Here is a 26098-nt window from a genome sequence, read left to right as displayed (position 1 = left end):
AACAGAGGCAGCCCAGTCCATTGCTTAGCAGAGGATTTTGGTCTCAGACTGTTGATGATGTTGACCAGGGCTCCAAGCATCTTCCTCCAGAAGGCGGGACAGATGGATTTATGAGCTGACTGATGTTAACAATGCCATCCCATCCCATCCCACATTTCTCTCTCTCTCTCTCTCTCCCCCCCCCCCCCCGTGTGTGTGTGTGTGTGTGTGAAAAACCTCTGTGATCCATTGCTCTTTATATTGTGCTATTTCACAACCTGGCAACTGCGTTCAGTCCCAGAACCCAAAATATCACTGTGACAAAACATGCAATTCTTGTGTAGCAGTTTTTGAATTATCCATAGAGATTTGGAATAAAAGTACCAGAATTATCCTCACTTCTTTTTTTAAATAGCAAGAAAATTCTTCCTATTTTTGTTAGCAGTCTCTTCTGTAACTGTTACCCTGCTGAATAATATTGACCACTGATATTTTCTTAATTCGCAGTTTTGAAACGGTGTCCCTGCGAAACCTGGAGTTTCTCAGGAGCTTAAACCAGGGGTGTCCAAAGTTGTTGGCAGGAGGGCCACATTGTCTCTCTGACACTGTGCTGGGGTAAAAAAAAGAATTAATTTACATTTAAAATTTGAATAAATTTACATAAGTTTACATAAATGAATATATTAAAGATTAACTTATATGAATTAATGACGGTCTTGCAATAGTTCAAGGCCTATAGAAGGCCTTGCACAAAGCAAGGCTGGCCTTTCCTTTGCTGCCGCTATTGCATCACAGACGTGAAACCACAAGCAGTGGAGGGAGCCCTTGTCCCACAGCTCACGCGAAAGGTCAAACAGTCGTCCTCACGCTGAGAGCAATCGTGTCGGGCCAGTGTGGGTTCCAACAAATCTCCGGAGGGCCAGAGGCTCATTGGAGACTGGAGGCTCCTTGAGGGCCACACTGAGAGGCCTTGAGGGCCACAAGTGGCCCCAGGGCTGGGGTTTGGGCACCCCTGGCTTAAACCATTTCTGCCCAACGTTGCATATATGCAACAGGGATCAAATGTGTACACCTGTGGGCTGGGCAGAAATGGGTTAAGCAATGCTGGGGTCAGGTTCCTGGGTGGGTGGGGGACCTAGCTGCCACCACTATTGCTATTGAAGGTTCAGGCCCTAGAAATGGAAAAGGTGCAAAAGAGAGCGACTAAGATGATTAGAGGGCTGGGGCACCTTCCTTATGAGGAAAGCCTACAGCGTTTGGGCCTCTTCAGCCTAGAAAAGAGATGCCTGAGGGGGGACATGATTGAGACATACAAAATTATGCATAGGAAGGATAAAGTGGGTAGAGAGATGCTCTTTACACTCTCACATAACACCAGAACCAGGGGACATCCACTAAAATTGAGTGTTGGGAGAGTTAGGACAGACAAAAGAAAATATTTCTTTACTCAGCGTGTGGTTGGTCTGTGGAACTCTTTGCCACAGGATGTGGTGATGGCGACTGGCCTGGATGCCTTTAAAAGGGGATTGGACAAGTTTCTGGAGGAAAAATCCATTACGGGGTACAAGCCATGATGTGTATGCGCAACCTCCTGATTTTAGAAATGGGCTATGTCAGAATGGCAGATGCAAGGGAGGGCACCAGGATGAGGTCTCTTGTTATCTGGTATGCTCCCTGGGGCATTTGGTGGGCCGCTGTGAGATACAGGAAGCTGGACTAGATGGGCCTATGGCCTGATCCAGTGGGGCTGTTCTTATGTTCTTAACTACAATTCCCAGAAAGCCTTGCAGGTCTCTTGTTATCTGGTGTGCTCCCTGGGGCATTTGGTGGGCCGCTGTGAGATACAGGAAGCTGGACTAGATGGGCCTATGGCCTGATCCAGTTGGGCTGTTCTTATGTTCTTAGGCCAACCAGGGAGGCTTTCTACTGAGCATGTGCAGTCCCAGCCAAAGACCTCTTGGTGTTGGAAGCAGCACACCAGATGCTGCTTCCTTACCCTCTGATGTAGCAGCCTCTGCTCCTCCTGCTCTCCATTGTTCTAGCCCAGCACTTTCCTGCCATCTGCATCTCCTCTTCCTCTCCGTCCCCCTCTTCCAATCCAAGGAGGAGGGGGAGTGGAGACAAATAGATAGTCAGAGATGGGCACCCCCAATGAATCTGTTGTCTGAGGCAACCACTTCAGTTGGCCTCATGGATGGGCCGGCCCTGGGCGTGGGCCGTCTGCCAGGATACAACCGAGTCAACCCCTGATGTCACCCCAAGTGTTAGACTGAGAAATAGAATCGTTTACACTGTTTCCTTTCCTTCCAAGGTGTTGTATGACTGGAAATAATCTCGATGCTTCATTTCACATCAGTACTTTCTCGTAACCATCAGAAGGCAACCCAGACGGAAAGGGCACTTTAAATTGACTTGGAAAAATGTCTGAGTGTGTCGCTTTCAAAGGATGGCCTTTTGCTTGCTTTGAAGGTCTCCTCTGGTAGTACTGTGCGCAGGCCTCTTGATGTGGTTTGTGTACAGCGGTTGGTGAACTTGTCATTTCAGCTGATAAAGCAGGGTTTATGCTGGGCCATGTCGAAATGAACCCTGGACCTCAGGTCAAGCACTGAAAATAGACTTGCCCCACCTGATTTCTAGGTTGCCAACCTGAATTATTTTTCCAGTGGTATATGGTTTCTAACCAATAATATAAAAAGGGCTGCTCAGCCAAGCCTGGAACACAGTTTTGTTTTCCACCTTTGTAGTATGACTAGAAAGGTGAGAATGAGGAAAAGTCTGAAAAACAAGAAATTTATGGAGGCGAGAGGATCATGACCTGCAGCTCATATTCTCTTTCCATATATCTCAAAGGCTGCAATTTAATTTTAAATACTTGAGTTCTCTCTGTGTTTTTTTGTTTGTTTGTTTGTTTTCCTGGAGCTGCATGAATAATGACACAGGCCAATACGCATTTTGCTGTCTTAAAACTTAGACCGATTCCTGGGTATATTTGGGGGTACTGATTCCAGAAATGGCACCAGTTTTTCCCTATCACATTAGTTTCAGAGATATGGCATAGCCTCATTAGTGAATGGTTCAATCAACTTCCTCATGAGGAAGCCTACGCCTTCAATGTCAGTAAGTGTAAAGTCATGCACATTGGGGCAAAAAATCAAAACTTCACATATAGGTTAATGGGTTCTGAGCTGTCTGTGACAGATCAGGAGAGAGATCTTGGGATGGTGCTGGACAGGTCGATGAAAGTGTCGACCCAACGTGCGGCGGCAGTTAAGAAGGCCAATTCTATGCTTGGGATCATTAGGAAGGGTATTGAGAACAAAACGGCTAATATTATAATGCCGTTGTACAAATCTATGGTAAGGCCACACCTGGAGTATTGTGTCCAGTTCTGGTCGCCGCATCTCAAAAAAGACATAGTGGAAATGGAAAAGGTGCAAAAGAGAGCGACTAAGATGATTACGGGACTGGGGCACCTTCCTTATGATGAAAGACTACGGCTTTTGGGCCTCTTCAGCCTAGAAAGGAGACGCCTGAGAGGGGACATGATTGAGACATACAAAATTATGCAGGGGAAGGATAAAGTGGATAGGGAGATGCTCTTTACACTCTCACATAACACCAGAACCAGGGGACAACCACTAAAATTGAGTATTGGGAGAGTTAGAACATACAAAAGAAAACATTTCTTTACTCAGTGTGTGGTTGGTCTGTGGAACTCCTTGCCACAGGATGTGGTGATGGCGACTGGCCTGGGCGCCTTTAAAAGGGGATTGGACGAGTTTCTGGAAGAAAAATCCATTACGGGGTACAAGCCATGATGTGTATGAGCAACCTCCTGATTTTAGAAATGGGTTATGTCAGAATGCCAGATGCAAGGGAGGGCACCGGGATGAGGTTTCTTGTTATCTGGTGTGCTCCCTGGGGCATTTGGTGGGCCGCTGTGAGATACAGGAAGCTGGACTAGATGGGCCTATGGCCTGATCCAGTGGGGCTGTTCTTATGTTCTTATGTTCATGGCTTCCTCATGAGGAAGCTGCTTGAATCGTTCACTAACGAGGCTATGTCGTATCTCCGGAACTGGAAGTGACAGGGCAAAACCAATACCATTTTTTGGAAGTAGAACCCCAAATTCATAATAAACCACCATAAATTTTGAAAAAAGCTTTTCTGATCTTCAATTTTGCAGGCCTGTGTTATTAACGGATATTCTCCATTAATGTGATTATTTAAGCATGGGGAAAATACAGGAAGACAATGGATGGATGAAGAGGTTCCTATGAATCCTCTGTGAAAAGTGAGTGAACAAAGTGTGAGCATTCCAGACTGAATACCTCATTGAGAAGTGCCCTCTCTGTCCTTTGCCTTCATAACACTTTTACACACTGTGCATTTGCCGCTCTCCAGCCATTCACTCACCTATGGCTTTCCCTTTCCTGCTAGACACTGGCTTTGATGAATGCTGCTTTCCATTCATGTCACATCACTGTGGTAGGGATCTGATGGCAACTGCAGCTAAAGCAATTCTCAGTGACTCCTACATTCATGCATTTAATTTTTTCCCTCTGTTCCCTGTCACTTCATTTCCGCTCTCACACTCCCCACTCATTGTTGTGACTCCTGGAGTTGAACGGGGAAGTCACTCTCTGGGCTCAAGAGTAACTAAGCCATTAATTCAGAGGTGTGTGGCTGAAGCTGAACTCATTCTGGCAAGAGCTCATTGGTTTGACCGTCCCTACTGGCTGCGAATTTGGCCTTTTCTGAAAACTTAATTTGGCCACCTAAATTTAGGTCACTGGAATGTGAGGCCATTTGTGTCCGCTGCTTTTCTAAAGCAAACACTTTGGCGAAATCCAATCGAAAAATATTTGGTTCCCCTGTCCCTTTGTCACACTACTTGGCCAATGATTAAAGTAGTGTGGGTCAGGATGGATATTTCTGGCTGTAAATGAATGTTTCAAGCATGAACATTAATATGCTTTAGACTGACGTGCATGATGGCCAAACCAGTAGACTTAAGCCATCTTTGAACGACGAGTCTATAAATGCTTATTACATGGGTAAAAAAAAAAAATCTGACTGCAACAAACCAACCACAAGGTCTTGCAAGACAATAGTTGCAAGAGAAAATTCTTGAATTGATGCCTATGTAAACAAGTTTCATGTTAATTACTTTGTAAATTACTGGATGCCTATGACAGTGGTTTTCTAGGAATCATTGCTACTGTGCATGACCAATCACTTCTCTTGGTCATGCACAGTAGCAATGATTCCTAGACAAGCACTTCTCTTGGTGTCCTAATGAATTTCTAGAGTTGGACAACTGAAAAGAAAGCCAACGCTGGAGCCAAGGTGCTTGGCCATGCCTAGTTCCATGCACACATAAGCACTGACAGGTGGGAAGTTCTGTGTGTGAATTTTCTCTAGGTATATGAATATACCGGACTGGACGGCAAAGGGTTTTCACATGGGCTGCAGGGAGACGGGATTGGAAAACCGCTTATCAACAACGTCATGACCAAACCTGCTGAACTGGAATGACAGTGCAAGTCAGCAAGCCAGAAGGGCAAACTGGCAACTGGGATTTCATTTGCAATTAAAAAGGAAGCACATTTGTTTGGAGTTGTGAGGGCTTAAAAATCCAATTTCATGCTCTTAGCCATGTGGCTCTCGGGCACAGGTTACAGCGGCTGAAGAAGCGTCACACAGCCCATCTGGATAGCCAGTCGTGGTGCCAGAAATGGATCCATTCCTATGGATTCAAACTGCACAGACGTACTGGGGCTTGATCCCAGTCCAGTTCACCCCTCCCCCCCACCCGCTTCTGTCTTCCTTGCCTCCAGCTTCAGAGTTGATCCCTATGAATGTCACAGCATGTGGAGATTGCTTGAAATCACTGTGTGTGTTGGCTTCATGCACATAGTCAGCCATTTGTGTGCAGGCACATAACACCACACAGGGGTGTTTTACCAAAGCCTGCTAAACCAGTTATAGTTGGCAACCTTCAGTCTCGAAAGACTCTGGTATCGCGCTCTGAAAGGTGGTTCTGGAACAGCGTCTAGTGTGGCTGAAAAGGCCAATCCGGGAGTGACAATCCCTTCCACACTGGCAGCAAGTGCAGTCTGTCCCTGGTCTGTCTCCCTGGCTATGGGCCTTCCTTCTTTGCCTCAGACTGTTGGCCAAGTGTCTCTTCAAACTGGGAAAGGCCATGCTGCACAGCCTGCCTCCAAGCAGGCCGCTCACAGGCGAGGGTTTCCCACTTGTTGAGGTCCACTCCTAAGGCCTTCAGATCCCTCTTGCAGATGTCCTTGTATCGCAGCTGTGGTCTACCTGTAAGGCGCTTTCCTTGCACGAGTTCTCCATAGAGGAGATCCTTTGGGATCCGGCCATCATCCATTCTCACAACATGACCGAGCCAATGCAGGCGCTTCTGTTTCAGCAGTGCATACATGCTAGGGATTCCAGCACATTCCAGGACTGTGTTGTTTGGAACTTTGTCCTGCCAGGTGATGCCGAGAATGCGTCGGAGGCAGCGCATGTGGAAAGCGTTCAGTTTCCTCTCCTGTTGTGAGCGAAGAGTCCATGACTCACTGCAGTACAGAAGTGTACTCAGGACATGTTTGTAGTGTGTGGGAAACCCAGGCTCCCTTTGCCTTGTGCCTGAAAACGATCCATTTGCAATGGCAAGGAGCCAAGGCATGTAACAATCTTGGGTACATTTCTAGAATGTACTAGAACAGTGTTTCCCAAACTGTGGGTCAGGACCCAGCAGTGGATCGCAAGCTGATTGTGAAATTGAAACAGACAAGCTGATAGCTGACAAGGAAAATGTATTGAGCCCTATGGAAAGTGAAACTGAGGGCGCAGTCCTAACCCCTTATGTCAGTGCTTTCCAGCACTGGCATAGAGGTGCCAATGGGACGTGTGCTGCATCCTGCAGTTGGGTGTCACTCACGGAGGCCTCCTCAAAGTAAGGGAATGTTTGTTCCCTTACCTCGGAGCTTCATTGCTGGAAAGCACTGACATAAGGGGTTAGGATTGTGCCCTAAGCTGCACATGTGCATTTACTTGCAAGTAGGCAAGTGTGCCTTGGCTCTTATCAAAAGCCAGGTGAAGGGGAATGCAAGGCCACCAGAATGGTCTCAATCCAATGAACGTGGAGCTCAACAAACGCTCCAGAAGGCAACTCCCCACCATAGCAAAAAGGATACAAACCGGCCTGAGCAGCTGGTAAAGTGAAACTTTTTTTTTTAGTCTCATAAAGCTCGGCGGATCTTGACAGAAGATTGTTTTAAAAAGTGGGCTCTGATGCTAAAATATTTGGGAACCACTGTACTAAAATATGCCTGGCAGCAACGATTTCTCACTCATGTATATGTTTAATGTGATAGTATGGGCCCTGTTCCCAAGGGGTCTTGACAGTGCTCATATCCTGAACCAGAACCAGGACAACAGTGTGCCACTCTGCCAGGCTTGCTGTCTTCATGATGCCTCTGAGAAACTTGGTGATGGGTGAACCCATCATTGACAGTTCCACCGCATCCTGGACAACCATGCCCCAGTCAAAAGCATGCCAGTATTGAATATTTGCATCTTTTCTTCTTGCTTCCCAGACATTTGTGTCCCAATATACTCGTATGTATATTTAATATTAGATGTATATTTTTGTTTTTAAAACACAAAAGTAGGGCTAGGGTTAGGGCTGGGATAAGAGGCTTAGGATATATAACATGGAGCTTGTTGCCAAGTTATAGTAGGATTCAAAAGACTGGGACACCTAACGCAAACGTCCAGGGACACGAATGACCGGGACACATTTGACCAGGAAACAATTGTCCATGATGCAAATACTCTAGTACCGAACCCACTTCCATTTGATTGGGAATCAGCTTGACATATATGAGCTTTCTCAGTGAGTGTTCAGAAATAGCTTGTCTGTTCTCCAGCTTTTTACATTGGCACATGTAGGTTTTATTATCATCCTGTTCTCTAGGAATTATAGATTGATTTAATATACCACGTACCCATCCCGCAACAGCTTCGGCCATGGTGGAGAGCTTCCTAAAAACTCACCTCTGAGAACGTGTTCTACATCATTGGTTCTACATCATTGGTTTACCCCTGCTAACTGGGTAAGAGGCACTTTTTCAAGTGGGTGCTCCTTTTTTTAGCAGGGGGAGAGTAACTGGCCCACCTCACCCCAGCACTGTCTGTTCTAGTGGCTGTCTGCTGGTATTCATTTGCATCTTTTTAGATTGTGAGCCCTTTTGGGACAGGGAGCCATTTGGTTATTTGATTTTTCTCTGTAAACCGCTTTGTGAACTTTTAGTTGAAAAGCGCGTATATAAATAGTGTTAATCATCATCATCATCATCATCATCATACTTACATCATTGGTCGTGATGACCTCTGTCTTTTCTGGATTTGATTTTAGTATGTTAAAACTGCTTCCAGACAGTGCTCCAAAACTCCAATAGCCTAGATATGTAGGCTGTATGTGTTGAAGAAGTTTCCAAAGAAAGGCCTGCAGCTCTAACAATATTGCATCTTCATTCTAAGTAGAGCTATAATTTTTTCCTAGATGTCCCCCAATCTGCTTTGTTAGGGTTGAGTAAAGATAACTACCTGTTGCAACTCCCCCCCCCCCTTTTAGCTGCTGATCCAGTAGAAAGAAAAAGAGTGCAGAAAGGGGGTGCATCATCTACAGGAGAAAATAGATGCTACTCCTGTTGGCCTGCAGCCTTCCTTGACTCCTTCCTTGAGGGGGGTAAACTCATCTTTAAGCCAGTTGTGGCTTATCTCCCAAGTGCAGCTATTATGTCCAAATGAATGAGGACATGACAGACCTGTGCAGCTTGATTCTTGGAGAGAAGGGAGGACCGTAGCGGGTTGCTATCAATCTGAATAACAGACTGGATAGCAGTGATTTTCCCTTGAACATCTGAGAGATGTCATGAGTTGTGATCTCCCAAGTAAACACTGTCAGCAGACTGAGATGTAAAGACTTCTCCCGCTGACGTTCAGTGGGTCACTCAGAGAATAAAAGGCAACCTTGTGGAAATTGGTGACAAGTCCTGCAACTTCTCCACAGTATCCAAAACAAGACAGGGACAGGAACTCATGAAGTTTGTGACAAGCATGAAGGCACTTCATGTACAATGTAGTGCGCATGGGTGACGGTGACAGCCATAATTGGATTCCACAGCAATGCCTGCCCTGGAGACTGAAAATGTTTTATGTAAACTGTGTCCTGATTAAACATTCCTGTCTCTGGGATGGAGTTGAATATTGAAAGTAGCGCTTCATTGTGCTTGACCACAGTCAGTGACCCTTGAGTGCATGCAGAGTGTTGATATTCAAGGCAACTTTCAAGGCCAAAGTTTGTTGACTTGCTCTTCAAGCATGAAAGGAATATTACCAGAATAGTCCCCATATGAACTACCATGACAGGCTTGTTACCACAGAAAGAGCCAGGATGTTGTCCTGGTTTGGGAGTTCGACTTATACCTGGAAGATCCAGGTTCAAATCCCCACTCAGCTGCAAAACTTCCTGGGTGACGTTGGACCAGTCATTTTCTCCCACCTCACCTACCTCATAGGGCTGTTGTGTATACAAAAGGAGGGGAGCAACTATATGCACCACACTGCGCTCCTTGGAGGAGGGGGGTATAAAAATGTGGAAAAAAAATAACAGGGAAAAAAAAAACAGTGCTGGTGTGGAGACATTAATTATTTCAGAATTAGAGAATGAGGCTGCAATACTAACCTCACTTTCCTGGGAGTAAGTCCCATTGAACATAATATAATTTACTTCTGAGTAGACCTGCTTAGGATTGTGCCCTAAAATGCATTTCCTTTACTGGTGTGCTGCACGCACGGGATCAGTTCACACTAGTGAATTTCACCATGAAGTTAGGTGCATGGGTTCACTAGTACATAGAGGAAAGTTAACGTCAGTCAAGAAGGCCATTTGGTAAATCATTTCCTATGATTGCAGCAGCATTTTTCACCAGAACCATCCAGCTCGTGCTAACATTCTCTACACGGTTGGGTAATAACCACCATAAACTTTGATAGCATAAACCAACTCATAAACTACGATATATGGCATGTTGTTACTTCGAGCGTATAAGGAACTGTTTGCGTTAGAAGACCTATATAATATAAGCCAAACGATGACATACTGCATGTATTTATCAGCATGTAAATCTCCAGTTTTCTGGAGGTAGTTTATATGTACAGTGGACCCGTGGTATCCGCAAGGATCTGTTCCACAACTCCTCACAGATATCAGAATCCGTGGATGCTGAAATCCACTGTGGGAGTAGGGTTACAGTGCCCCAATAATTTGCAGAAACCCCTTGTGAAATTCCATGTGTCTGACAGAAGCTTGTTTGACTTGCTTTGAAGTCCTAAAGACAAACTTTCTTTGTCTCTCAGGAGGAACCCTGCAATTTGCTGCCAATTTCCCTAGAGTGAAATTTCAGTACCAAACTACTGAATTTCAGTACCAAACTACCCCCCTTAACCTGGCCCTTCTCCCACCCCATTGCCACAGCCACACAAACAGCGGAAAAACTCAGGGACTCCCTATATTCACCTCTTCTTTGAGCTAAACCTTACGAGGATCCTCATATCTAGGTCTGAATCCAGCAACCATAGCTGGCCAGGCCTGGGGGGAGGCAGGGGGCAAATCCCTGGGGCCCAGACTTCCAGGGGGCCTGGATCGTGAAAAACAAACTATACAGTACAAAACACGTTTATTACAAAATAAATGTGGGTACCTCAGTCTCAGCCTATCCAGGGCTGCGTTTCCACTACGGCTTTAATCTGCTTCTGTTACTCCAATGCATTTAGGAGGGGAGGGTCCAATCAGGCACCTTGCCCTGGGCCAAATACCAGCTCTCAGCAGCTCTGTGGTCAGCATCTCTAAGATGCAGGTTCTGTTCTCCTGTTTTCATTCTCAGTGATCAGCCCGACATGCTTGACTTTGGGGTGCTCAAAATAAGAGGAACCAATTCTTTTTCTTGGGACAAGAATGTGTCTCCCATATCAATCTATTCTCCTCCATACCTACGTACTTATATTCTCTATCCTATTCTATCTTCCCCCACCATCCTCTACGAGGGGAAAATGTATAAATGGCCCAGAGTTAAACGAATTGCTTTAGCCAGTGGAGATATCCATTTCTCTCATTTTTAGTGATATTATAATGGGTAAGCACAGAATACATGAATTTGACAGCTCTCCCTGAGTTAGAAGACCCCAGTTGCATTTCAGGGATGATTTGCTATGGCCGGTGGAGCTGGAAAACATGACAGGTAGCAATAGTAAAAAACAAATCAAGGAGGCCATTAAATGTTCAGTTGATGTTTCCCCGGCTCTCTCTACTCCTGACACTGTTTTCACTGTCTGCTGGTTCTGAAATCTTGAAATTCATTCCATGTGAATAGAGAAAGGGGAAAAAAGGGGGTAGATGGGCTGTGCCTGCCTGACTAATTCTGTCAAATCAACACATCAATCTGAGCAACTCATTAGACATTAATTGACCAATGAGATTTTAATACGGCTCAGAGACTGTTCATAAGGCCTGGATCAGAGCCTCCCTGAGCTAAATCTCATGCCATCCTGTCAGTGGTCCTATAGAGAAAGAGCTCTATCAGCTCTCTGTTGTCTCATTAAGCATTACAAGGAATCAGTTGTGGTGTGCGGATGTTGTTGTTTTAATTAGTATCGCCACGAAACGTCTCCTTCCTAGTCAGAACAATAAAATCTATCTGCAGGTGAGCAAAAACATGACTCATTCAAGGCGATATTTCAGCAGCCCAACAGCAACAAACAACAACAACCTTTGATCTGGCATCTCGCTCTCTTGCGGTAAATAATGTATCAGTTGAGGCTGTGGGAAATTAAACCTATGAGAACCACACATAAGTGAAGATGCGCCTCCCCCCGACATCCCTGAGCAGAATGAAGCTTCTGGACCACATAACAGCTCTGGTGTTTATGTAATAATGAAATGCTCACAATGTGCACGTGATACTTATTCCTAGGTAGAAAATGGTTGGCAACCTTCAGTCTCGAAAGACTGTGGTATAAGCCCACAGCACTCGGTATTCCCAGGCAGTCTCCCATCCAAGTACTAACCAGGCCTGACCCTGCTTAGCTTCCGAGATTAGACAAGATCAGGAGATAGTGTTCAGTATAGGGAGATGGTTGGCAACCTTCAGTCTCGAAAGACTATGGTATAAGCCTACAGCACCCGGTATTCCCAGGCGGTCTCCCATCCAAGTACTAACCAGGTCTGACCCTGCTTAGCTTCCGAGATCATGGTATAAGCCTACAGCACCCGGTATTCCCAGGTGGCCTCCCATCCAAGTACTAACCAGGCCCGACCCTGCTTAGCTTCCAAGATCAGACGAGATCAGTCATGTGCAGGGTAACAGCATTGCAGGTTTAATCTATGTGCCAGAAGGGCAACTAGCAGGCAGAGGGAACTACTAGGGTAGTCCTTGCTGCTGTGTAACTCCACGCACATAATTACTGCAAAAAGATAATCCCTTCCAGACCAGATAATCCAGGGAACCAGTAAGAGCATCGGTTCCCTCCAAAACAAACAGGAGTCTTTTGGGCCCCGCCGCTCTCTAGAAATGAGAGTTGTGTCTCTTTTGTTAAATGCACATAAGCCTCTAAGCTTACAGAGCCAGGTTTTCATCAGACCATAGTAACCCACTTCAGGGGGGTCCAGGGAGCAATCTGTACCCAGGCCCAGGGTCAAAAAGGAGACCCAGGAACCAAAGGAGGGGGCCCAGAAATTCCTTGGGTTCCTACATCTCACCTGGACTCGCTGCCTGCGTGGGATACTGGTGGCAGTACCACAGCGGCTGCTGCCATAAGCCTTGTGCGCTGGGCCAAGGAATGCATGCATGACACTCTTTAACACAGTGTCAAGTCTGGGAGGAAGCTGGCCTGCTAGTCACTCTTTGGCTCGTGGATCTGCTTCCCATGAAGGAGTATATATGAGCTCAGGGACTACAAGTGTTGCAGAAGTAAGTTTTGGTACACACAAGATACTTTCCCTTCTAGCGTGAACCTAAATATGATGATGCTAATTTTTGGCAATGATTTTCTATATTTAAAAGTTTCTGGAGAGACTTAGGAGTGTTTGGTTTTTTGTATTATTGTATCTAGCTGCCAACACCGTGCAGGCAGACGGACCTGGGAGGCCTGGTAGACTGGGCTCCAAAGACTATTCTGGCCGCCACCGCTCTCACCTGTCCAATTGCCCTCTTTCATCCCCCTTCCCCACCACTGTTCTGCCCATCCCTGTCGCCACCCTCCCACCGCTATTTTCCCCCTCTGCTCCTCCCTTTGGGAAGGAGACTAAAAGAAACTTAGTACTCGCTGATAAAAATAATCTGGGAGGCCCTGACCCACCTATCTTCACTTATGACTCACAAGATTTTTTTGGACTCCACTCCTAACCAGCTGGGTTCTCCCATCTTCCTCCAGCTGGGCACTCGCAGAGAGCTGAAACCAAGACTTGGTCACCCTTGAAGCAATGTGCCTGTTTCTACTAAAAAACCACAGTTGAAGAATGAATAGGGTTATGAATCTCCAAGTGCTACTGCTGTGCTCAAAGGCCTGCTTGTGGAGAAGCTAATCTATTATCGTATACAAAGGACTGTATCTATTAGAGTGTCCGTCAAGAAAACGTCTTGTTCTCCTTTCATTACAACTGAAGCAATTCATCAACACGTGCTCCAAACGGTCTGTCACGCTGTTGTCTAGTAAAAGTCGCCCATCGCTCCCTGCCTGCCAACGGTGGTAGATGTATGAAAAGGCAGTATCAACTACAATCAAGAACATGCAGGGAGAATTTACAGCTTGTTGTCCCACCAAGCCACGTCTACTGCCAATGATCACCTGCCTTTATAAATCACCTGCAGGATTTGTTGCCCATCCTCTGTTCCATTTCATTTGTTTTTATTGCAACATTATCATTGGCCTTCTCCAGCCTAAGAAACAGGATGGCTTGGAACTTTTGAAACACACACATCATAAAAACAGATGCCCTCTAAAACAGGAAGTGAGCTCTTTGTCTGCTTAGGACTTTAGTAAGAGCCTGCAAGCATGCAAACGCGTCATACGCTGAATCTAAGCATTGGTCTGTCTGGCAGAGTAAAGTGGGCCCTCCTTATCTGGGGATTCGGCACCCACAGATTCCGCCATCCATGGATGCCTCCCTCTGCCTCAAGATCCTCCAGGATGAGACCAGAAATGGCTTCTGGTTCATGTCCACAACTTCCATCACGTTTGGGAGGTGTTCTGAGCACAGAGAGGCTAATCTATGGTCTTAACCAGTTGTCTTGAGTTGGCCTCATAGAAGTGCCAGCCCTGCAACTGACAGGGTGCAACCTGGAGGCTCTCAGACAGGGTGCAACCTGGAGTTCTTTCAAGTGAAGATGCATGAGATTGAAAGTGACATCTTCACACATGCAGCGTAGGTGATCTGAGTCACTTGCCGCCAGGTGCTTGCGCTCGCTAGTCCAATTTTGGGTACTCTGGTAGCGTATCTCTAAAATAATAGCCAGGGGTCTTCTCCACCTGCTACCTGAATTTCTAGGAGATGCCACAGGCTGAACCTGGGACCTTGACATGTGCAAAACATATGCTCTACTATCTGTCAATTCTTCCGCTCCCAAGATTTCATAAGAATATAAAAATCACATTTCTATTCAGGGCTCTGATTCATGTAGGCAGAGGGAGGCAGAGGTGTATTCAGAAGGTGAAGAGTTGAATTTGAGTCAGGAGACAAGAGTTCAGTCATTTTCCCATATTCTGCTGCCTCCAAATGTAATACTATGAGAATCCCCACTGCTATAAGTGGAGGGGCTCAAATTGATTTCAGTGGATGTCAGGGAGGGCACAGTGTAATTGACTTTCTGTTGCAAAGAGCTTTGGAGCCTGCAGAGCAGAAGAACTGCATAAGTGTCAAGTTTTATTCTTTTTTTTTGTTATTGACATGAGTGGAAATATATAGAATAGAGAGATGTGGAATGAAAGAAAACACACATTCTCAAGATTTTTATTAAGTTAAAAATTAAGAGTGTGTTTATAGTTTACCTTTTTGTTCAACAAAAAAACAAAGCAGCTAATAAAGAGTGTGTGTGTGTGTGTGTGTGAGAGGGAGAGAGAGAGAGAGAGAGATTTAAGTATATAAGTTGGCCTTGGGACCTGTGGATTTACCGCGTATCCTGATCTGCATCCGGATGGTCTCACTGAACCTCCCAGAATTATCTTTCATTCGCACCCAAGAGGTGTTCTGAGGTGCAGGGAAGCCTTTGTTAAACCTGAAGTGCCTCTCAGAGACCTCTGGGAGGTCTCCTGAGACGTGGAGAGGTAGCAAGCAGCCTTCCCACTCCTCAGAACACTTCCTGTCATTTCTGGAAAACGTCTAAGTGCCCTCCCACAGATCTCCATATCTGCGGGGTTTGGTATTCGCAGGGGGTTTGGGAATGGATCTCCCAAGGATACCGAAGGCCAACCTATGGTATATATTGTTTAAATATATAACAGTTCTTGGGCCTAATGCAGATGAGCAAATGACAATGATGTTAAAACTATGCCAAGCTGTTCTAAGACAGGAGTGGACAAATCCCACGTTCACCACATTTGGTGCTTTGGAGGAAGGGTGGGACAGCCTCATTGAAACCCCAGATTTACTTTCCAAGACGCCTCACACACCAGAGTTCAAGGCTGCAATTCAATACACACTTTCCTGGGAGTTTGTCTCATGGAATGTGATGGGACTTCTGAGTGGACATGCACAGGACTGCGCTGTAAGTTCCTTGGTGTGCGCCGGTTATTTGCATCCACTTTGGCTTCAAGAAGGATATGCGGTCTTAGCATCTGTTCATCTCTACCAAACGCTTGGGGCAGAATTCGATGTTGGAAAATACAGAGATCTTCTGCCAGTATGAGAACAGCAGCCTGATATTGAGGTGGCCCTGCCCTTTCTGTAACTTCTAGAGCAGGAGTAGCAAACATTCTGGATGCAGCCCCCAGAAGCTGTTTATCCAGGCCCTGTGATAATTGGGCTCTCTCAGCGCTGCCATCAGCTTCTCTCAGCTGCTGAGCTGTGATACCTTGGCAGAAGTGGCACTGCTGAAAAGGCAGCCCACATGATTTAAGTGGACTCTCTCTTGCCTTGAAAATATGATCAAGATTTGCATATTTTTTCTTCAGCCATTTGCAGCGGATCAGTTCCTAAGTGAGAACAAAGTGCTTATTTCTGGTTATGACCTGCTCAGTGACATCACTTCCTGTTTAATGGCATCACTTCTGGCCTTCAGCAGGTGCCCTGAATGCTATTCAGCCCATTATGTGAAAGGGTTTGACACCCCTGATCAAGAACTTCATTCTGTCCACTGTGATGTCCTGATTCCATCACAGTGTGTGTTTTTCCTTCTCCCGAACCATGTTGACCCCAGAAAGCATGCATTGCAATGATGTGAGGATACAGAGAAAGTCCTGCAGCATCTGTTTGAGGGGGAGCAACCAACTCAACTCGGGGCTGCTGTTTTTGTGTTGTTCCTTTTAACTTTGGCTTTTGCGTGATTTTTCTGAAGTGGCAAAGGAAGCTAATAATATCCCTAGGGAAAAAATGAATGTCCCCGCAAAACTTGGGTTCCTTGTTCCTCGCCCGTCTGTGCTCTCCTCTGTCAACAACAGACAGTGCAGAGTCTGATAGGCGGTTGACAAAGACCTATTGATGGTGGTGGCCGTGTCAATTGGCCTGGTGTGGGTCACAGCCAGCTTCTGTGGGACCTTACTGCCCCCGTTTTACAATAGACTCCAGTGTATTGAGTCATTTATTGAAAGGTCAGAAATGAACAGAGAAATGGACTGCAGTCAAAAATCTGGTACTCCTATAAATATCAGTCACAGTTAAAGATACTGTATTCCGTTTCCCGTCTCCAGTGCCCCGGGTGTCTATGAATTTCTCCCACGGATGATCTCTCTGGGGTGGCTTCCCAGATTCCAGGCAGTTTCTTTTGGCTGCAGGGAGAAAGCAGTTGCTTCTATGAGAAAGTTTGCGCCTTCTATGTGGAGTAATCTATGTGGACTAGAGTAGCCCCTCGGTCAGCACTGTGTGGGTTAGGGGTTTACCCTGAAGTGCTGATGAAGAAGACTTCAGCCTCTGCGGTGTAAAAAAACCCATACACTACAGAGCTCAGCCAGTCCTCTGCTAGCAAATTTGAACCAGCTCTGAATTCTTCTGACTGCTGGATTTGAAGCAGTGTTTTGTCTTTGTGATGACTTTAGCTGCCAAGCTAGAAGATATTGAGGCCACACTGGAGCATCTGCTAATGGATGTGTTTGTAAGTATGCCCTGGTTTTGTATTCAGTGCGGTTGTGCTGATCATTTGGCAACCAGGAGACAAATCTCCTTCAGTACCTCGACAAACTGCATGTCCGGCAAGAGGAGTGTTGGAAAGAATATCCCCGTCTTCTTTTTTGCTTTCTGCAGAGATATGTGGGAGGTGTGACAGGGAAGGAAGATATGATATGCATTTGTTTTATATAAAGTACGTTGACTTCATTTTAATAATGAAAGGAAGCTCAGGAAACTTGGCTCTTGATATGGTTCTGTAGCAAAACTTAGCGAAAGCTACACTGACAGTATTTCAGCTATGAGTTGTTCAGCTGATAAATAGGATTATGGCAACCTTTCTCCCATAATTGTAGGGAAGTAAGTCTTTCCTTCTGTTCTGTTGAGCTGTGATATTCTCAAGCTAATGGGTATTTAGGGCTGCAACCTTTTATATACCCAGGAGCAAGCCCCATTGAATTCAGGGGGACTAACATCCAAGTAGACAGGCGTGGGACTGGGCTGTATGTTTCTTAAAGTGAGAGGGGATCACTTAATGCAAAGAATGTCTTTCATTTAAGAGGTATGTATGCATGAGTATATTTAAGAGGTATGTACAGGTATATATGCATTTAAGAGGTATGTACAGGTATATATGCATGAGTGTGTATGATAGACATGAATTGGACGTGAGGTCACCTAGCTTCAGACTGCACTGTCTTTCCCTCTGCATTGAGTAAAGTCATTGAGAAAACTCTTGCGGCCTGGACATTGTAGTTTTAAAGAAGTCCACTGGATTTTTAAGATCTGTTCATCTCAGTGGTGTAGCTAGAGGGGGAGCCTCATGGCAGCGTGCAGGTGGTCTTTCCCCTTCCATTTTGCTCCCCCCCCTCTGAGGGATGCCTCCATTTTCCTCCCCCCCCCCACCTAGAATGGCTCCAAAGGGAAAGGAAGGGGCCTTTGGCATGCCTCAGTGAGGCTCCCTGCAAAACTTAGTACTTTGCACCCGCTCTGGCTATGGCCCTGCTTCATCTCATGTGTTTATCCAGACTCTTCTCACAGGCTGCAATCCTATACAGTGTATACACCCTTTCCTGAACACAGTGGAGCTTCTTTCTGAGTAGAAAGGTATAGGATTGCCCTGTGTGTCTTTGAATATCTGTGACTAGCTATTGAAAGAGCTAGTCTAGCTTTATTTTTTGGTGTTTGGGAACAGAATCTAGCCCAGGCTCCTTACAGTGTTAAGTTTAAAAAGTAAAAACAGAATTCACCTTACTTGTTTTATTATGAGTTAACCCTTTCTTTAAGTCTCAGGATCTTTCCCCCATTATCTTTCCCATTATCTTCTATACACTCTCTTGAATCTCCCTCCTGTCCAGAATCTCATCATTTGGTTTCTAAGCATACATCATATCTCATCTCCTCCTTATTCCTTATTCCCAAGCAGATCCACATCTTGTGCCAGCAACAGCTTTTCTTTTTCTGTTTCATACCGCATAGAAATCCGTATTCAAATCATTTTCCTTCCCCACAACCTCTATGCAGATATCCACAGATTGGCCAGTTCATTTTCCTTTCTCCCTTTTCGCTATTATCCAGAAACCAGCAGGTTGTCTGGTGTGTTCACAGATCTCTTGTTTGCAGGGGATACCCCATAAATTTCAAGAAAACAGTAAGGAATACAAATACATAGTTCTGAAACTTGCGATGAAATTGTGGTGGATAATTGAAGCGTATACTGGATCTCCTGTGCTCATAAGAACTGCTGGATTTGGTCTTATGTTTTAAATCATTCAGTGGCATTAATAGAAATGGTGCTTTATGGAGTTTTGTAAACAAAAAAGTTAGGTTGTAAGCTCTTTGGTGGCAGAGACCTAGGCTTTAGCATGGGGAGACAACACAGGTAAAGGAGGGGAAGGCAAGAGCAGCAACCTTCACAGAGAACAGAGGGATAGTATCATAAAGACCCACACAGTCATCTAGTCCAACCCGCAAGTTGGATAGGATTGGGTGTTTATACCTTAATTTGTTTATGTTGCCTAGATGGTAAGCCAGTTGGATGAGGATGTCGCTTCCATGTTGTTTCCAATACCAAACAGTATTTTGGGCGACTCTTTATTATTTCATGAGTACTTTGCTGGTGTCTTCTCTTTGGAAAGTTGACTAACAGACTGCATTTTAAATAAGTTGACCTAAATAGTAATGATGCCAGCACATTTGTGCCTCTGTTGGAGCTGTTGACAGCACAGCAAGGTTTCTTGATCTGATTTTTAGGATGTGATGACATCCTCAAGTTTTGTGTTTGGGTCCTTAACCAGCATGAAGTGGAAAGAACTACATTTAGGTTCGACTGTGCCAATCACATCTAGCTCGTAATCTCATCTATGGATATAAGAAGAGCCCTGCTGGATCAGGCCATAGGCCCATCTAGTCCAGCTTCCTGTATCACCCAGCAGCCCAGTAGAAGCCTCAGGGAGCACAAAAGACCACAAGGTACTTGTGTCTCTCTACCACTCCCCTGCACCTGGCATTCCGTTGACCCTTGCACCCCCAATGAAGACACCAGGCTGCACTTGGGTTTAATTTGGGCCGCTTTATCAAACATAAGTGACCAATTTTTAATGCATGAAACCTACTGAACAAACCCTCCCTCCTTCGCTAGTCTGGGGTAGGCAAAAAAACTGCCATCTATGGACAATTTGTATGACAGAAAAGAATTCCTATCCAGCCTTCATGATGAGCAACCAGCTAATCTCAGTCTGTGCACACCCATCATGACTTGTAACCAGTGATAAAGTTTTCCTACATAAATCTGTCCAATCCCCTTTTAAAGGCACCTAGGCCAGACACTGTCACCACATCCTGTGGCAAGGAGTTCCACAGACTAATTACATGCAGAAATATTTTTGCTGTGTCGGACTTGAACATCCTAATTCACTAATACCAATCATTGCAGAGGCGCCACTGTACATTCTACGACTGCATGTTTTATACCACGAACAGTATCCTTCTGTATATACTAACAATTATGGTACTACATTTTGGACACTTCCTTGTCTTTTGTTGCAAGTTGTTATTTGGTGCTTGTTTTTTTTACAAAGGGATGCTAAAGGGGATCTCAGAGCACTACTGACTTTGTGTGTGCAAACGTACCATTTACAAAAAAATAAAAGCAGACAAGCAAAAGTGAAATTCAGTATGAAGTCGCATTTCCGCTTAAGGTCATTTGCAGATTGCTTGGTGTTTTGTAATAGGCAGAAAAAAACTAATATTCAGATTAGCATCTGGCCGTTCAGCTGAAATGAGCCGCTGGTGGATGTTGTCTCAGGTATTGGTGGCCGCCTGGGAATGGTCTGCCAGAACCTTCCTTCCCATACATCTTTATCTGTGTCATCATGATTGCTTTAGAAGTGAGATGATCCATTGTCATGGCGTGGCAGTTTCAACGCACCCGCGGCCTGCTTTGTTCCAGACTGAGTGTTCGAGTATGAGCCGATGTGAGACATAATTGTGGGGCCTCATGAACTCAGCCCTTCTGCGAGGAAAGCATGTGGGCAGTGGCGTAGCTAGAGTGGGTGCAAAGCACTTGGTTTTGCAGGGATCCTTACTGCAGTGTGCAATGGGCCCTCCCCTTCGGAGCCAGGTGTACACCTCCGTTTTGCTCCCACCACCCGGAATGGCTCCAAAGGGGAGGAGGGACCACTTACACGCCGTGGTGAGGCTCCCTGCGAAACCTATTGCTTTGCACCATTGTAACTATGCCACTATGCATGTGGGGGAATGGATGTGTGAATTGCCTGGTTCTGTTTTAGTTTCGTTCTCTTTTCAAGAACATAAACCAAGTGGGGGGTGTCTGGGGAGGGGTAGTACCTCTGGTGTAAGGGCATGTCGTGTCTTTTTAGGGCAGGTTGTCCACCTTTGGTCCCCACCTGTCACTCAGCTCTCACCTGTGGCTCCCAGTAGCTGTAGCATGTGCAGCGGCAACAGCTTCGACAGGCTGGCCAAACCAGGTTGAGGGTAGCCGTCGGGTCATTGACCTTCGGCGAGATTGGGACTTGTCTATCCCGAGCATGTAAAGACAGACTCCGGCGGATTAAGCGGAGGACACCTACTAGAATAGGACCAACGGTCATGAAGGCGGTTTCTGCAAGCGACGTGGTATGCGAAGAGCACGGCAAGACACAAAAGAAGCCCTGGTCAACCACTGCGCCCAGCCCATCTCCAACCATCTCGACTTTTGTCCTGCCATTGGAGCAAGATGGAATCTGGGAAGAGAGAGTGAGGCTGACTATGCGCACCTCTCCCTCACTTTAATCCAATTCACACGCAAGTCTTGACATCCCAGATGTCACCCCTGGGGGCTGGGGGATAAGAATAGGCCCTCAGTTTGGCTGTACTTGTCCTAAGAGGCGACTAAACAGCCACCGGGTAGATGGGACTCCTCAGCCTGGGAAGGCAGCTCATCTGAGAGAAGGAAAACACTGATCCCAAACCTCCACTGCCTTGTGGCTACATCCAGTTATGGAAAAGGCTTCAGGAGTCAACCTCGAGGCAAAAGCCGGAGCCGGAGCCGGAGTCCCCGAGGCAGTTCATGGCTGAACACAGTCACGTTCTGGCAACTCCTGCGACGCCGCTGGAACCAACCGTATTGGCCTCTGCCTTTCCATTGGACCATTTCAGCGACGTGGAGAGGGGGGATTTGCTGCATGGGTAACAGCCTATCCTCCATACCTACTTTACCCAGGCTTCGCGCACTGGAGAGGACACTCTGTTCCAGAACCACCATTCAGAGCACGATACCATAGTCTTCTGAGACGGAAGGGTGCCAATTAAACCAAGTGGATGGATTTACACTGAATGACAATTAGAATGCAGTTGCACTAACGCAATTTGGCTGCCGAATTTAGAAGGCCCCAGATCATATTCTTGCATAAACTAAGGCAGTGTTTCTCAAACTGTGGGTCGGGACCCAATAGGTGGGTTGCGAGCCAATTTCAGGTGGGTCCCCCCATTCATTTCAATATTTTATTTTTAATATATTAGACTTGATGCTACTATGGTATAGTGACTGCATCTGGGGAAATGTTACAGCTCTGTACTTTTAACAGGCTACTCTATGTATGCTTTTAACAACGACAGTAAATAGGACTTACTCCTCGGTAAGTGTGCATAGAATTGCAGCCCAGGATTGTAAAAAATTTTCCTGCTTGATGATGTCATTTCCAGTCATGACATCACTTCCAGTGGGTCCTGACAGATTCTCATTCTAAAAAAGTGGGTCCCCGTGCTAAACATCTGAGAACCACTGAACTAAGGTACAACTGGCATATCAGGAGAACTAACCAAAATGTTCAGTTCTTGGGCAGAATCTCCAGTGGCAGCTTGGTGGCTGATTGCAATTGGTTTGTTTCGCAGTTTTGCAGGTGCCTCAACACGCCATGAAAGCAGCCCCTCCCCCCCATGGAGCCATTCTGGGTGGTAGAGCTCTGAAGGGGAGGGGGTTGCTTGCACAGTGCATTCAGGTGCCTGCAAACCTTTGTGCTTTGCACCCCTTCTAGCTATGCCACAGGTTGTCAGGATTGCAATATTTGGCTGAGGCCAAACCAAAGCCAAAGATGTTTGTTTGCTTCAGCCTAAGGTGCTGGTCTTCAGCTAGTGACTCTCACACCAGTAGAGCCACTTCCATTTTTTTGTGAGCATTTGCTGAAAAATGGTGTTGTGGAGGGGTCTGGAAGATCCAGGTTCAAGTCCACGGTCAACCACGAAGCTTCCTGGGTGACCCTGGGCCAGTCACTCTCTCTCAGCCTCCCCTACCTCTCAGAGTTGCTGTGAGGACAAAAGGAGGGGAGCAACTATGTACAATGACCTGAACTCCTTGTATTCCAGCTCACATCCCCACTCAGTTATGGAGGTTCCTGGTCGCTGCCCTCCCTTGCAATAAAGTTTGACTACATCCCTGCCCATGTGGCAAGTTGCCAGGGTTTTCAGAGTGGAAGCCAGGTCTGGTCCTGCCTCACACTGACGAGGGTGCTCTTCTCTCCCACAACCCCCAGATGCGACATGGCATGCGTCCCAAACATACCCCAGTCACCCATTATCAGTAGCGGCTTCCTCTGGGGACATAATGTTCTTGTTATAGCCCTGGCATCACACTATCTCCAAACCAGCAGTTGTCACGCTGACCCGTCCTTTCCATGTATTTCAAAAGGACATTAGAAAGAAGGTTTTGTGGGACTCTGCAGCTTCTGTGAGATGAGATAAAAGGGAAAGTATCAGACAAGGCGTAACATAATTAGCTGTCAACACTTAGCTGTTGAACTGAGAACCTCACAATAGTGGGCAAACCACAGCCAAGGAATCATAGAAGGGGGCAAGGATCCAAAATGAAAGGAAGATTTCTTTTCTCTCTTTTTTGCAGTTTTAAATCAGGAAAAGAACACTAGCTGGCTTGTAGGGCCTTTAATGATAACTCCGGGAAATCTTTAGAGTATCAAGAAGTCCTGGCAGAGTTACACAACTTGTTTATTGCTTTAGTAACTTCTTTTAAAGAGCACTCTCTTTGTTTAGTATAGCATTGGAAGCCTTAGAACTCATCTGCTCCCCCCCCCCCAAAAAAAAAAAAGAAAACAAAATGAAAATAAAATTAAGCACAAATCTGTTCTGGAAGGAAGTGATAATCAGTTTGTCCGTTTACTAATAATATCAGTAGGAAGTGTAGTTGGGGTAGTTTTCCAGCTGAGTTGAGGATGCTGTCGAGTTGTAAGTGTGTAGTGTGTTGGCAACCTTCAGTCTCGAGAGACTCTGGTATTGCGCTCTGAAAGGTGGTTCTGGAACAGCGTCTAGTGTGGCTGAAAAGGCCAATTCGGGAGTGACAATCCCTTCCACACCGGGAGCAAGTGCAGTCTGTCCCTGGCCTGTCTCCCTGGCTATGGGCCTTCCTTCTTTGCCTCTTAGCCTCAGACAGTTGGCCAAGTGTCTCTTCAAACTGGGAAAGGCCATGCTGCACAGCCTGCCTCCAAGCGGGCCGCTCAGAGGCCAGGGTTTCCCACTTGTTGAGGTCCACTCCTAAGGCCTTCAGATCCCTCTTGCAGATGTCCTTGTATCGCAGCTGTGGTCTACCTGTAAGGCGCTTTCCTTGCACGAGTTCTCCATAGAGGAGATCCTTTGGGATCCGGCCATCATCCATTCTCACGACATGACCGAGCCAACGCAGTCAACGTAAGTGGGTAGACAGCACTGAAAATCAGAAGTATGGCTAATGATGTTACAGGCATCCCCCTGTATCTGTGGGAGATACATTCCATCCCCTATCTCTGCACACACCATGCGCCCATTAACTTAGTTTTGCTTCTTACCAGTGGTGCCATGTAAGAATGTCTCTTCCTCTTACAGAATGCTATAAGCAAGCAAGCGCATAGAACATAAGCAGGCAGGCAGCCTGAATGTTAGAAGAGACTAAGCAAACATTAACAGGAAGCAGGAAGCTTTGACTGTATCCCTTTTGACTGTATCCATAACATTTTGACTAGCAACCAGGCATCCTGCCTGCATGTTGCTCTATAAATTTGCTGGCTTATAGCATTCTGTAAAAGGAAGAGATATTCTTACACGGCCCCACTGATGAAGCAAAGCAAAGTTAATAGGCGTGATGGCAGAGGACACAGGGGGCATGAATAATTGGATCCAGGGATACCAGATCTGTGGGTTTGGGGAGGCACCTGTACTTGTTTTCCTATTTGGGGCATAACGACTGAATTCACACTGTAGCATTTCGCCTTCATAAATTTGGCCACTCAATACCAGTTATCAAATTCCATGTTCTTGTAGACAGTTTTGCAGCAGAAGGTGGCATGGAGAACCCTCGAAAGCCTACACCTCTCGGAAAACCAGCGTGCCTTATTACGTGCTTTAATTGCACAAACATCCTTGATGTCCCTGCTGTTCCTGGGTGTCGGGAACATGACATCAGTCTTAATGAAACACTGTAGTAATATATGGCTTTATCAAAATGTAAAGTGATCCATTAACCTATATGGAAGCAATAGATGGCTCAGTTTGGCAGAGCTGCTGGGACTTGCTAATGGAACGAAAGGGAGCTCGTTGGTACTTTGAACAGTCACAAATCATGTATAATGCACGAGCCTCACTGCTACCCGTACTTCCAGTGAAATGACCAGTATTTTCAGTTCTTCATCAAGGAGGTGGGTTCTTCCAGGCAGAACCGTGGTAAGAGTGACTTCACAGAATGTAACCATGTGTGTAGTGCTTGAACCGGCGATTCTGAGCATTTTTCTTTTCAAGACACACTGACCTCTATGGTCTCTGTGCCTCTTGCGATGCCCCTTCCGGGAGACTTTTCTGGCTCATGTGGCTATTGTCTGTAGTAACAAACATTATGTCCCTCTTCCTCTGCCAGCAGGAAGAAGGGGTCAGAAGTTTTGTTATTATGGACAGCTGCCCTACAAACAAAGTCGCAGAACCTGGAAAAGTTTTTCAGCTATTTTCAACAGCTGGGCACACCTGGGACACACCTGCAGGCTTTTCATGGCCCATCAATGTGCCATGAGACACCACTTGAAAATCGCTTGCTTAAAGTGGGGTTTACTTCTGAGTAGCCATGCCTAGGATTGAGCTGTGAGAGGCATTCCTATTACGCAGGCCAACACACATTTTGCTTCCTTAAACGTTACACCAATTCATGGGTATATTTGGGGTGCTGACTCCAAAAATGGCATCCGTTTTGCCCCA

General features: G+C 46.0%; 1 protein-coding gene and 1 pseudogene across 1 annotated transcript in view; one reads left to right on the top strand and one right to left on the bottom strand.

The window, feature by feature from the left end:
- The window catches only part of FRMD4A (FERM domain containing 4A), a 370337-nt gene that overhangs the window by 112696 nt on the left and 231543 nt on the right, over positions 1-26098 (top strand). The window lies entirely within an intron of this gene.
- On the bottom strand, positions 12314-12432 carry LOC136658151 (5S ribosomal RNA; annotated as a pseudogene).

Source organism: Tiliqua scincoides, chromosome 7 (genome assembly GCF_035046505.1).
Source record: "Tiliqua scincoides isolate rTilSci1 chromosome 7, rTilSci1.hap2, whole genome shotgun sequence".
In the NCBI taxonomy this organism is placed as follows: Eukaryota; Metazoa; Chordata; class Lepidosauria; order Squamata; family Scincidae; genus Tiliqua; species Tiliqua scincoides.
The sequence above is the reverse complement of the archived record's forward strand: the minus strand, read 5'-3'. Positions and strand labels throughout refer to the sequence as shown.